A 12,428-nucleotide genomic window follows, 5' to 3' on the forward strand; every position below is an offset into this window, starting at 1 on the left:
TTTTTTTAAGGGGCAGGGTTATTACTTAATGATAATGACTTATTTTACACATTGTCGTCTGCTGATGTTTGAAAGATAAGAAGACATTTGTCTAGGCGGACGCCTGAAGCCCTTGGAGAACGCAGGAAGACCCTGCCAAAACGTTTCCAAACAATAGTCATTGGACTGCCAGATAATTCAGAAACTATTTGTATGAGCTGTTTATCAAATTATTAACCGCACAGATGTTGTTTGGCTGAAGACCAGCTGAATCCCCTCTCTGGCAGCCGCGGAGACAAAGGTCTCCAGGAATAATTGGAGATGTGCATGGAATATTAAATTAATTTACTGCTCTTAATTCTTATGCAAATTCTGACCTCCGATGGCGCCTATCAATTACCCTGCGCGCAGTGAAAGCGAAGGCGACAGTTTCTTTTCTTCTCTTTGCTTTTTTTTTTAAGAACTTGAAAAAAGGAAATATTTGCAATAAGCAGGCGGTAGGAGCACCGCGTAACTGGAATTATTTAATTGAATCTCCAAGTTTTCAGGGTTGTCCGTAGAGGATAAAACCCCAGGACTCGGAGGAGAGGGACGGGAGGGATGCGAAGGGCGCAGGAATTTGTGGGTTTGGCTGCACAACTGCGAACGGCGGGAAACACCGCCATGGGTAGAGACGGGTGCTAGCAGATGAAACACGCGCCTGCAGGCGGACGCGGACCTTAGCGATTCCGCGGATTCAGCGCTGGTGCGCGATTCCGCGTGAGCCCCACGCACTTGGCAAACCCGGGTCAGACATGGAAGCGCCTTTACGTCGGTGGACCGGTGGCTGCAAGGTCTCCATCTGAGTTCTGGCTTCCTTTTACTTATCTTGTAAAGGTTTTAACCCGTGTCTAACCCCCAACCAAAAAACAGACAAGCAAAATCAACCAACCAACCAAAAGCAAACAAACAAAATCAGATTTTATTCTTTGCTTGAAAAACCAAACCACCACGCGAAGCGCGCCCGTCCAACTCCTACTGAAATCCCGGGTGGGCCGAAACGCATTTAATTGTCTCCTGCGTGGAGAAGTGAGCTCACTTTTCTCTCTGAACTGAGCAAACGCCCAGGCTTTGTTTGCGCTTGTGGCTTCAGCTCTGTGCGGCTTCTCCGCCCGGGTGGTGGGTTGTAAACCTGGGGTCTCTGAGTCTTTCATCATCTTTCTAATAAGGAAAAACAAATCGGGCGCATAATGTCATCGGCCCCGGCTCGACCTCGCCGGGACCCCGGCGGCCCGACGATGTCGCCAGCGGCCCCCCGGCGCAGTCACGACGCGCCGCCTTTCAGCTCCTCACGGCCCCCACAAAAGCCAGACGACAATATCAATTAATCATGCAGCCGGCAAACAAGGAGATTTATCCCGCGACAAACAGCCCCACCGAGAGCCGCTGAATGGGCGTGATTAGCATGTGAAAAGACGAGCAAAACTCCGCGGTTCAACAGCTAAAGAGCAATTTGATGGGGCTGGGATGGGGAAATTACTTGATTAGCGTCCGTCGGAGGAGAGCACGGTGACAGCCCCTCGGCCCGGAATCCGAAGGGGAACAAAACGCGCTGGTAAACTCGGCGACGTGGAGGGACAGCGCGCGAGGGAGGGGAGCGCGGGGCCCCGCACTGCGGCCGTGAACCCGGCCGGGGCGGGTAGGGCTAGCGAGGGGATGACCCGCAAGACGCGGCCAGCACCCGAGGCCGGAGCTGAAGTGAGACACGCGACGACGGGGGTCTCATCGCCCTCACCTCGGGCCCCCAAGCCGGCAGAGGGAGGACTCCAGGCATCCCCACGCGGGGCTGGATGTCAACCGCGCTGCCTTGCTCGGGTCGGAAAGAGGTGCGCGCGGAGAGAAAGGCCCACCCAGGCGGTCCCGGGGTCCCCTGATCTCGGGAGTCCCCTGCGGGGGCCTCAGAGACACAGCCCGCCGGGCAGCAGTCTCCGCCAGCTCTAGGGCTCCGGCCCCGGGTCCAAGTGGCGCAGACCGTCCTGCGACTGTTCCGCGCAAGGCTCTGCGGTTCCATTCCCGCCGACAGCGAAGATGGGGGCCAGCCAAGACCTGTTTCCCGGCTGTTATGAATTTCATCACCTTGTTCCTGTCTACTCGAAAAGATCTCATTTGGGCGTTTTTTTTTTTTTTTTTTTTTTTGCCGAGAAAAGGGTTCCTTGGCTGCATTCCTTCGGGGAGGAGGTGGGGAGCTGGGGCAGAGTGCCGCGCGCAGTGAGGACGCGAGCGCCTCGGGGGAGGGACCTGGATGGAGCAGATCCGGGGGCTCTTCCTGGGCTCGGGTGGACAGCCCCGGGCCTGCCTTGGACCCGCACAGGCAGGGCCAGAGCTGGGGGAGTGGGAAGCAGCTTCTGCGCGGCCCCCTCCCAGGCCTGGAATGCTGGTCGGGAGGCCCATGGCCCAATCGCGGCCTGGGATCTGGGTTGGGTACACTCGGGCCTTTGGGGAGGCGCTTTTATTTTCTGGGGAGATGGGTGACTGGGTTACACGCTAAGGAGCAGGTAGTCTCAGGGCTCGCAGGACAAGGACCAGTGCCAGGTGCCGGCACACTCGGGCCCCCATCACTCTGTCAAGGGTGGGCGCCCACACTTTGCCCTCAACACCCCAGTCGGTTCCGGAGCTAAAGTCTGCACCAATCGCAGCGTTTCCCCTTAGTTTCCACTCTCTGGGCGCCCATAGCCTTCCCTTTAGACGCAGGCCCACAGCCCTCTGCTCCTGGCTCCTCCCTGCGTCAGGGAAGCGAAAAAGTCCGACACCCCACCCGGATCACCAGTCCCTAAAAGCCCAGACTAACTCTCTCTCCGTCCCAGGAATCCATCAAAGGTTCCCTCCAGCTCACGGCCAGATCTCAGTGTACAGGTGTCTCTGGGCACTCCTGTGATGCGGCCTCCAATTTACCTGGGGGCGGGAGAATCTAATTCGGCCTTCGGTGAAGTACATTAACACAAAGATATTAGACTTCAAAAGACAGATTCTCCAAGGCCCCGGCCGTATTAAATTCACCCTGTCCCTTGGCACAAATGAACCGAGCACCGAGGAGTCAAATCTTGTTGTATGTGAAGGGGTGGGGGCGGATCGCCCCCAACAAGCTGAACAATTGCCACCCAGATGAACAGTGTCAATTAAACCGCAGCTCGTGGCCAACTTCAGAAAGCTCAATTCTTATTGAAACGTCTCCGGCGGCGGTGCGTGGGCAGCCAACTGGATCTCGCCCCCTTCTCCCATTTCCCTTCGTCCTCGCTCTCTCCCTCTCCACTCCGCGCTGAAGTCAAATGAGGCCCCTTCTTCTTTCTGTCCCCAGTCGGACCCCGAAAGTCAAGGCTCCTAACTGAGGACAGAGAGACGCGCCGCGGCCCGCAGGGCGTCCTAGGGACCGGGGCGCGGCGGCAGTGACGCTCCAGCCAGGACCCCTAGACCCGCGAAGCTAAGGGCGCACACCAGCCGCGGAGCCCCGGACCACCGGCGTTCTCCCAGCACGTCGGGCCGGGCGGGCAGAGATCTGGGCTGTGCGCCTCTGCCGACCTTTATCCGCTCGACACTATGTGCCGCGTGGCTCGAAGCAGTTTCTCCGCGCGGCTAGGGATGCGCATTTCAATCCCAAAGCCAAGAGGTTGAACCATCTCTAAGTTGGCGGGCGGAGGGGGCGGCGGCCGGAGACCGGTGGCTACTGAATGCTTTTGCCTGCTAGGTGGCTGAGCTGAACGGATAGCGACGGTTCCGGGCTGGCTCTATAGTTCTTTTTACGGGTTCTGCCCGGCGCCCAACATACTGCCCTGAAAAGCAAAAGAGGCCGCCGCAATTTATTCCAATGGGCGGCTTTTAAGAAGCTGGCAATTTGAACCGGCTGGGTGTTATTTAGTGCAATATGAAATCAAACGATCCTATTTCTCAAATAACAGTGTCTGTGTGGAGAAGCGAATCCTCTGAAAGGGTAATTGTCTGCTGATAGTGTGTCCCATTATACCCGATCTTGGCCTAAATGGTGTTCGGCAGCGGGGCTGAGAGCCGGGGTGAAATGAATGCGCAAACTCGCCCTGGAGAGGCCGCGAAGAAGCCGCTGGACTCCCGTCCTGGCACGCTGGACCGACAACGGCCACCCGGTGCGCCACCAACTTAGACATCATTTTGCAGGTGGTCGACATCACTAGACACGAGTCGTCTTGTGGATGAAAGAATAAAAGTAACTTCCTCCTCTCGAACCTTGGGGGGAGTCGTTTGAAATTGGAGACTGCCCTCTCCCTCACAGTGTCCTGGCTTCCTTTAGTCAGACAACAGATTGACCATAATGTGCGAAGGAGAACCTAGCTTGGCTCTCCTCACCACCACCACCACCCCCAGGTTAATATTAATATTGAGGATGCAGAGTCCTTCTTTCCAAGGAGACACTTATGTCTAGGATCTTCTGAGTCGGGTTTCCAGAACTCAAATTTAATACCTGGGGAAGATGAGGGTATCTGGGAAGTGCCCATTATTCACTTGGCATGTGGCCTCCTTTGGAGGAAAAAGTTGGCCCTGAGCTTTTAAACTGTTCTCTCTGGGCCCAGCCACTATGTTTGGTGGCAGCCAGATGCAGGGGTTCAGCATGTGTCTGAGAGATGCACGGACGAGGAACAGATTTAAGGAATGATTTTATGAACAGAGACAAAGGGCAGCCCACAACCTCCAGATCCGACCTTGGAGCAGGTGGGTGCCTGGGCTGGAGCGCCAGGGCTCACACTGGTGGTCCCTGAGGTCACCTCTCTGCGGAACGACTCCCAGTGGCAGAGGCAGGCACTCTTTTTACTCATTAAGCCAGCCCTAGGAAGGCAGCAGCCTCCTCTGGAGAGCCTGGGGGGTCTGAAGAGGGAGCGTTCAAGTCTGGACCAGTTCCACCCCAGAGAAAGGCACCTCCAGGGCCACGCCTGCAGCCAAGGAAGAGATGAAGCTTCTGGTCTATTCCTTCACCGAATCCCACCCTTTGAACTTTTTTTTTCTTAAGGATTTTTTTTGGGGGGTGTGTGTCCCAGATAACCAGGAATTGTAGGTACACTGTGCTAATAGAGGCGTTTCAGGCTGAGCCTACCAGAACCAATTTGTGGATTGTTTCTGCTCCGTGCTGCGCTGTGCTTAGTCCCACAGTCCTGCAAGACTCTTTGCAACCCCAAGGACTGTAGCCCACCAGGCTTCTCTGTCCATGGGGATTCTCCAGGCAAGAATACTGGAGCAGGTTGCCATGCCCTCCTCCCTGGGATCTTCCCAACCCAGGGATCGAACCCAGGTCTCCTGCATTGCAGGCGGATCCTTTACTGTCTGAGCCATCAGGGAAACCCAAGAACGCTGGAGTGGGTAGCTTACTTCCTTCTCCAGGGGAACTTCCCGATCCAGGAATACAGCCGGGGTCTCCTGCCTTGCAGGCAAATTCTTTACGAGCTGAGCTACCCAGGAAGTTTTGTTCGTTTTTGTGTTTTAATATTCTCTTGGGGTGTTTTGACACAAAATAGGTATTTCCTTTCACCCACCCGGTCCTGTGATCTCTGTTTACAAGTCCATTTGGTTGTTCATCATTCCCTCCCTTTCTTGGCGCTGCCTCCGAGTATCCTGAGAAGCTGAGGCCGGATGGGAATTCCGCAAGTCGGAGCAGCCACGCCGAGGAAGCTCCCACCCTATTCTGGGAGGCGGTTCTGCCACCGCACCTGGAGCCCAGGCCACCGGACCCCAGGCGGTCGCTACTGGCGCAATCTCGGGGCTCTCCGCCAGAAGGAAAGCGGGAGCCTGGGTTCAGCCCGCGGCGTCCTTTCCAGGATTCGTCGTGAGGCTGAAAATCCAGCCCGCACCGGTCCTCCGGCCAGGCCCCGGGCACGACCTGGACGCCCGGGCCCTCCGGAGCCGGATCATGGTGCTACCTCCTCGCTCTCCTGCTCAGCATCTGTATCGCCCCGGGTGGAGATTCCGAGGGGCTCCTGGGAACACACATCCCGCCTCTCGAGGGCCTCTCCCGGCTAAGCGTGAAGCCCCCACGACGCGGTCGTGAAGTGAGAGGCCACGCTTCCAATGCCTGTCAGTGGCCTCTCGGGTCCCCCTCCGAGACCGCGGTCCCCGCGCAGCCCCCGGGCGCTCTGCCCGCCTGTAGCACTAGCAGCGCCTGCCTGGCTCGGGGCACGACCCCGCCTGGGCGCCGGCGACAGCGCTATGACAGCTGGCCCCTTCCCCGCGCAGGTCAACCCAGGCCGGTCGCCTCCAAACCTGCGCTACCACTTCCCCCGCAGGAAGGGATGGCCACGCTCGAGCCTGGCCACGGGCCTTTAAGGTGAAGGGGGTGACAGAAAGGAGTCCCCCCCCCCGACACCGCCCCCAGTAACCTCGAAGGGGCTTAGATCTCATTTCCTCTCCTCCTCCCCAGTACGTGAAGCCAGGAACCCCGAGATGCGCCCTGCGTTTTTTGGTCAGCCTGGAGGGGCCCTCCTGCAGCAGAGGGCTCCTGCGCAGCGTGAAAGCCCATCTGTCCTGGACGCGCCTGGACCCAGGGGTGCGCACCCCGCCCCGTACGCGCGGGACGGCGCTGGGGGGCCTCGGCTGGGGGAAGAGGAGGCTCCGATGGCTCAACCCGTCGTCCGCCACTGCCCCGCCGGCAGGGAAACCCTCCCCAAACCCAGGAGCCCGGGGCGGGGGGGGGGGCAGGAAGAGACCCCGAGGGGTCAGTCCCCAACCCCCTTTTCCCAGTGGTCGCGGAGTCCCAGGGACTCCCCAGGCCCCTGGGACCGAGGAGGCGGGAAGGTAAGAAACATCTCCGCTTGACTGGGGCCATTTCCCGACCCCTCCGCGCCTCTGACCGGGGAAGAGCCGCCTGCTTGCCCAGCTCTCCGGCTCAAACCCGGGCAGCCCGGGGCGCAAGCTCCCCTCCCCTCTACGAGCCACCCTCCCCCGAACCCCGCCCCGCCGCGCTCCCTCCCGAGACCCACTGACCTTGGGAAGGCGCGGACCAGCCTCTCGCCGAGCCTCGCCGGGCGCAGCGCGGAGGATAAACGCGGCTTTGCGCGCAGCCGAGACCCGCTCGCTCGGCGGCGTCGGCCCAGACTCCCCTCCCCCACGCCTTATAATTTAATCACACGCGATATTAAATGATCAAGCCGCTCATTAATCATCCTGCAAGTTATTAGGACCCAACACGCCGCCGCGTGTTTTGCCAGCCTAGAGATCCTTTCGCGGGGTCGGGGTGTGTCTGTTTGGGGGACGGGGGAGGGTGTGGAATCACTCGAGAAAAACTGCGAGCCCCACGCGGGCTGGTGGGGTCTCTTCCAGCCCCCCGCGGCCTGGAAAAAGGTTTCGAAAAGCACCGGCTTGACTTGCGAGTTTGGTCGAGGGTTTGTTTAGAGCCCAAAAGCAACCCTCCCGGGCCCCTTTCCTGACTATTTGGATTTTGATCACGACGATTAAGACAGCCGATGGCGTTATCAATCAACAGCATCTTAATTTGCAGTTTTTCCGGAGGGTGAATTTGACCTGAATCTATGCATCTTCATTACCTCCTGTGGACGGTCTGAAATTAATGCGTTTGAAATACAGATGAAATCATATCCCTGAAGTCATTTCAAAGAACAACTTTCTCCCCAACTCAAAGGGGGCTCTCTCTTGCCTTTTGCATGATTATAGTTGCGAAGAAAAGAAAATAAAGGATTTTTTTCAATTAAATCCTTAATTTGAGGTTTTCTTTTTAAAAATAATCCATGTGTTTCACGCTAAAGTTTTTAGAAACTGGTTTTATTTTTTGGTTTTCTTCCTCTTCCCCTATTTCTATTAGATGGATTTTTTTTTCAAAAGAATAGACCAATTAAATGAGTTCATATGATTTGATCCCATACAATGAAAGGGAAAAAAAGGCTCATAAGAAGTTGGCTTAGTGGCACAAAGGAGGGTAATTAGTTCTCAGCATTCAGAATGGAAAACACCCGCAGAACAAGAAACAAAAGAGCGCCCCCCTGCCTCTAGAGGGGGTGGTGTAGGTAGGAATCTGTCAACCAGCATTTAAAAATTTTTCAGTTTGAAACTAGTCTTTGAAAGAAAGGAAATTCCCGAATGAAGTCCTTCCCCCTGTGTTGGCATCAGCTAAGGCAAGTGTGTGTCAAGAGAAGGCCAGTTTCTGTAGGAAATGGCTGTGAATATAGTTTAGTTGGCAGTTTTCTAAACAAATCTTAGATACATGGAATTATTTCCCTTTTAAAAATATAAAAACAAATATCAAACCCAGGGCATGTTCAACATCCTTAGCAGGTAAATTGCGTTTCACCTTTTCTACCAGAAATTGTGATCAATTTAGTAAGCAAATATGTACATACATCTTGATCCTGCAGTTATATTTTACCATAGAATATTATCGATATTATTAAATGTGTCCAAGACCTTTCTTGAGATATTTTCTCTCCTGTTAATACATTGTCTGCACATTTCTACCCTACCAACACGAAGAGATAGGTATCAAAAACTCAACACACACCAACACATACACACACACACACACACACACACACACTGCTGGGTGAAATTCATAAATCTTAAAGAAACTAGTAAAGAGAAAAATGCACCATAATATGGTGAGAGTTTTTTTTTTTTTTTAATAAGCCAACAGAGGGAAAAATTGTCTTGAATATCTTTATTCAGAGAGTTCATGCCTACCTATATATTCTGCTATTGAGACAATTATTGTCCAGGCTGAAAGCTGGCCTTCTGTTCCAGGAGCTCTTTCTAGCTAGAGTGGGCCATTGGCAACTGCCTGCTGAAAATCAAATCTGAAGACTTGGTTTTAAAACTGGAGACTTCAGTATAACCTGAAATGATCCTGAAAGTGTGGACGGGTGGACTGGGCAATTGACTTACTTTTGAAACACAGCAGGAGGACAAAGAGTACATAGGAGCTTGTGAAAAAAAATTGAAACACAAATATTTTCTTGAATGGACCAACCGGAAATGACAAAGATGAATTCCTTCCATTCATTTGTGTATTTTTATTCACGAAAGCTTGTAGCTCAGTCTGTAAGGAATCTGCCTGAAATGCAGGAGACCTGGGTTTGATTCCTGGGTCAGGAAGATCCCCTAGAGAAAGAAATGGCAACCCACTCCAGTATTCTTGCTTGGAGAATCCCATGGACAGAGGAGCCTGGCAGGGTTCAGTTCATGGGGTCGCAAGAGTTGGACACGACTTAAGGACTAAACCACCATTCACGAAACTGTTCTTGCAGACATGATCCCATTTGAATCCCATGGGAATGCACGGATGAGACTGGGTTCCTGCCCAGTCCCACCCACTCTCCAACCTCTGTGCATCCACCAAGTTCTTTCACCCAGACGGTGGCGGGGGTGGGGGTCGGGCAGTTGAACAGTTTCCTTCTGAGCAGAGTCATGGATGGTAAACCCTGTAATAAGTCTTGAAATCAGTCCTACTTCAACTTTCTTCTTTTTAAAGTTATTCTGGCTATTCTAGGTCCTTTGCACTTCTATATGAATTTTAGAATCAGTTTGTCAACTTCTATTAAAAAAAAAAAGCCCACTGGAATTTTGATTGGGATTCCACTGAATCTATAAATCAATTTGGGAAGAGTTAACATCTTAAAACTGTTGAGCGTCCTGACCGATATTTCTCTTCATTTCTTTAGATCTTCTTTAATGTCTCCTTGCAAAATATACAGTCTTCAGTCTACAGAACTTTCACATCAATTGTAAGATTCATCCCTGAGTATTTTATATTTTTATGCTGTTATAAAAGAATTTTTTCAATTTTTTATTTCCTATTATTTGTTGCTGGCATATAAAAATGCAGTCGTTTTTTGTTTATCCATCTTTTATTCTACAACTTTAATAAAGCTCACTTGTTAGTTGAGAGGCAGTAGAAACCAAAGATCAGACACAGCCTTAGTCTGATAAGAGGGTATTTGTCATGTCGATGACCATGGGTGGACCTCTATTTCTCTATCAGCTGTAGGACAAGAGAATCAACCTCTCTGAGCTTCAGGATAATAATGCTTACCTTGCTATACTCTCTAAGGGTCCACAGATCATGTGTGTTAAAGGGCAAATACTCAGTGCCTGCTGCATATTCTAAGCTCTCTATGGAAACTTGCTTTGTGCCTCCAAGTGCTAAGCACTTCTTAGGCCCTAAGTAAGTGCTTGAAAAGTCCTTTTTTATTTACCAATCAAGAAGTACTCTCCATTAAGAGCCAAAGGCTCAGTTCTTAGTTAATGTATATGCTGTTTCTAAACATGGAAGAGTCTGTCAGAGTCCATTTCCCCTTGGTCCACCCTGGAATTTATCCTTATGGCTTCTCTCCAGCCAAAGGCATCCTGCATCTCTTTACCTGAGGATGTTCTCTGGTTCAGGGGCTGCTTGGAAGAGCTCATGGAAGATTGAAACTAATAGGCAGCTAACATCCCAGTGTCAACTCTATCTCCCCCCAACAGCATGATTTTGTTCTATTCTACACAGTCCCTTAGGAGTCCCTGTTGAATTGTGCCCACAGTGGTCACTGGTTGATATAGGCACATAGACCTGATTTCTTCTCTCCTCTGTGTAACAATCTCTCTTTCTCAATCACTTCCAGGAATCAACTCCCAAATTAGCAACTTGTGCCCTAAAACATCACATGAGATCTGCTTTGGGGAATGAAACCAAGGCAGGTCATTTGACTAGTGACGAAGCAAGTTAGAAGCAGAGCTAGAGTTAGGACCCAGGTCTTCTGAATCTAGACTATATCCTCTAGTCCTAGTGGATATGCAGTAATACACTTGACACAATGATAACACAATGTCAAGAAGCATTTACCTGGACACCGACAGAGCAGCACTGACTCCGTCTTCCTGCCTCCTAAGCCTGATTTTACCAAGTATGTGCCTGACTGTATGTGGTTTCAAGCAGTAACATAAACAGTTAACAATTGAAGGAGGGGCTCAGGTTCTGGTCACTAAAGCTGAGGAGGGAAATTTCTCTAAGGTAATGGAATAGTTGTGGTAAGGGGTATTTTTAAAAATCTAATGAAAACTGAGAGAGGGGGCTTAAGGCAGTAGAGCATATCTGGACGTGTGACTTAATAATGCAGGTTTTCAAAATCCCAGAAGTAGGTATCAGCAGCATCTCCTGGAGCACATGTTTCCAAAAGCAGGGCACACGCACCCATCTGACCCATTGGTAATGGTGGGTGTGGAGTTTGGTGATGTTCTGGGGTTCCAGAAAGATGCCTATCCCCATAACATTATTAAGTCAATTTTTAGAAAGTAAACAGAAGGTGCTACATTAAATATCACCACTGTCAATATCATAGTATACTAAAAAAAGCAGGAAAGAAGTGATGGATTTGCTTCTTATGCAGTACCATATGGCTGCATAAAGAATGAGGTAGAACTATGGTCCTATGGCTACTGATACAGAAAGATCTCTAAGACATATACTGAGCATAAAAAGAAGATAAAGAAATGTGAAAAGAATATTACCATTTATATATTAAGTGATACAGTAGCTAGAGATATAGAAATGGAGGTAGAGAATAGTATGAAAATTCCTTAAAAATATGAACATAGTTAACATATGATCCAGCAGTTCAACTCCTGGACATATATCCAGAAAAGACAAAAACTCTAATTTGAAAAGTTTCAGGCCTGATGTTCATAGCAGCACTGTTTACAATAGCCAGGACATGGAGGTAATCTAAATGTCCATGGACAGGTGAATATATAAAGAAGATTGTATACACACACACACACACACACATATACAATGGAATATTACTCACCCATTAAAAAGAACAAAATACTGCCATTTGCAGCAACATGAATGGACCTAGAGATTATTATACTAAGTGGAGTAAGTCAGACAAAGACAAATATCATATGATATCACTTATATGAGAAATCTAAATATATATATAAGTGAATTTAATTATAAAATAGAAATAGACTCATATACATAGGAAAACTTATAGTTACCAGAGAGGAAAAAAGGAGACAAGGGGATAAATGAGGAGTTTGGATTAACAGATACACACTACTATATATAACACACATAATCAACAAGGCCCTACTGTATAGCACAGGGAACTCTACTCAATATTCTGCAATAATCCACATGGTAAAAGTCTAATAAAGAATGGATATATGTAAAAAAAAAAAAAAAAAAGAATGGATATATGTATAACTGAATCACTTTGCTGTATACCTGAAACTAACATAGCATTCTAAGTCAACTATACTTCAATTTAGAAAAAGAAATACAGAAACATACATGAGTTCCTGATGGAAAGGAACATGGAAACTGTTATGGGCTGAATTGTGTCTTCTAACATTCACATGTTGAAGCCCTAAGCCCTTGTACCTCAGAATGTGACTGTATTTGGGGACAGAGTCTTTAAAGAGGTGATTGAGGGGCTTCCCTGGTGGCTCAGCGGTAAAGAATTCAC

Source organism: Cervus canadensis, chromosome 10, assembly GCF_019320065.1.
Source record: "Cervus canadensis isolate Bull #8, Minnesota chromosome 10, ASM1932006v1, whole genome shotgun sequence".
Taxonomy (NCBI): domain Eukaryota; kingdom Metazoa; phylum Chordata; class Mammalia; order Artiodactyla; family Cervidae; genus Cervus; species Cervus canadensis.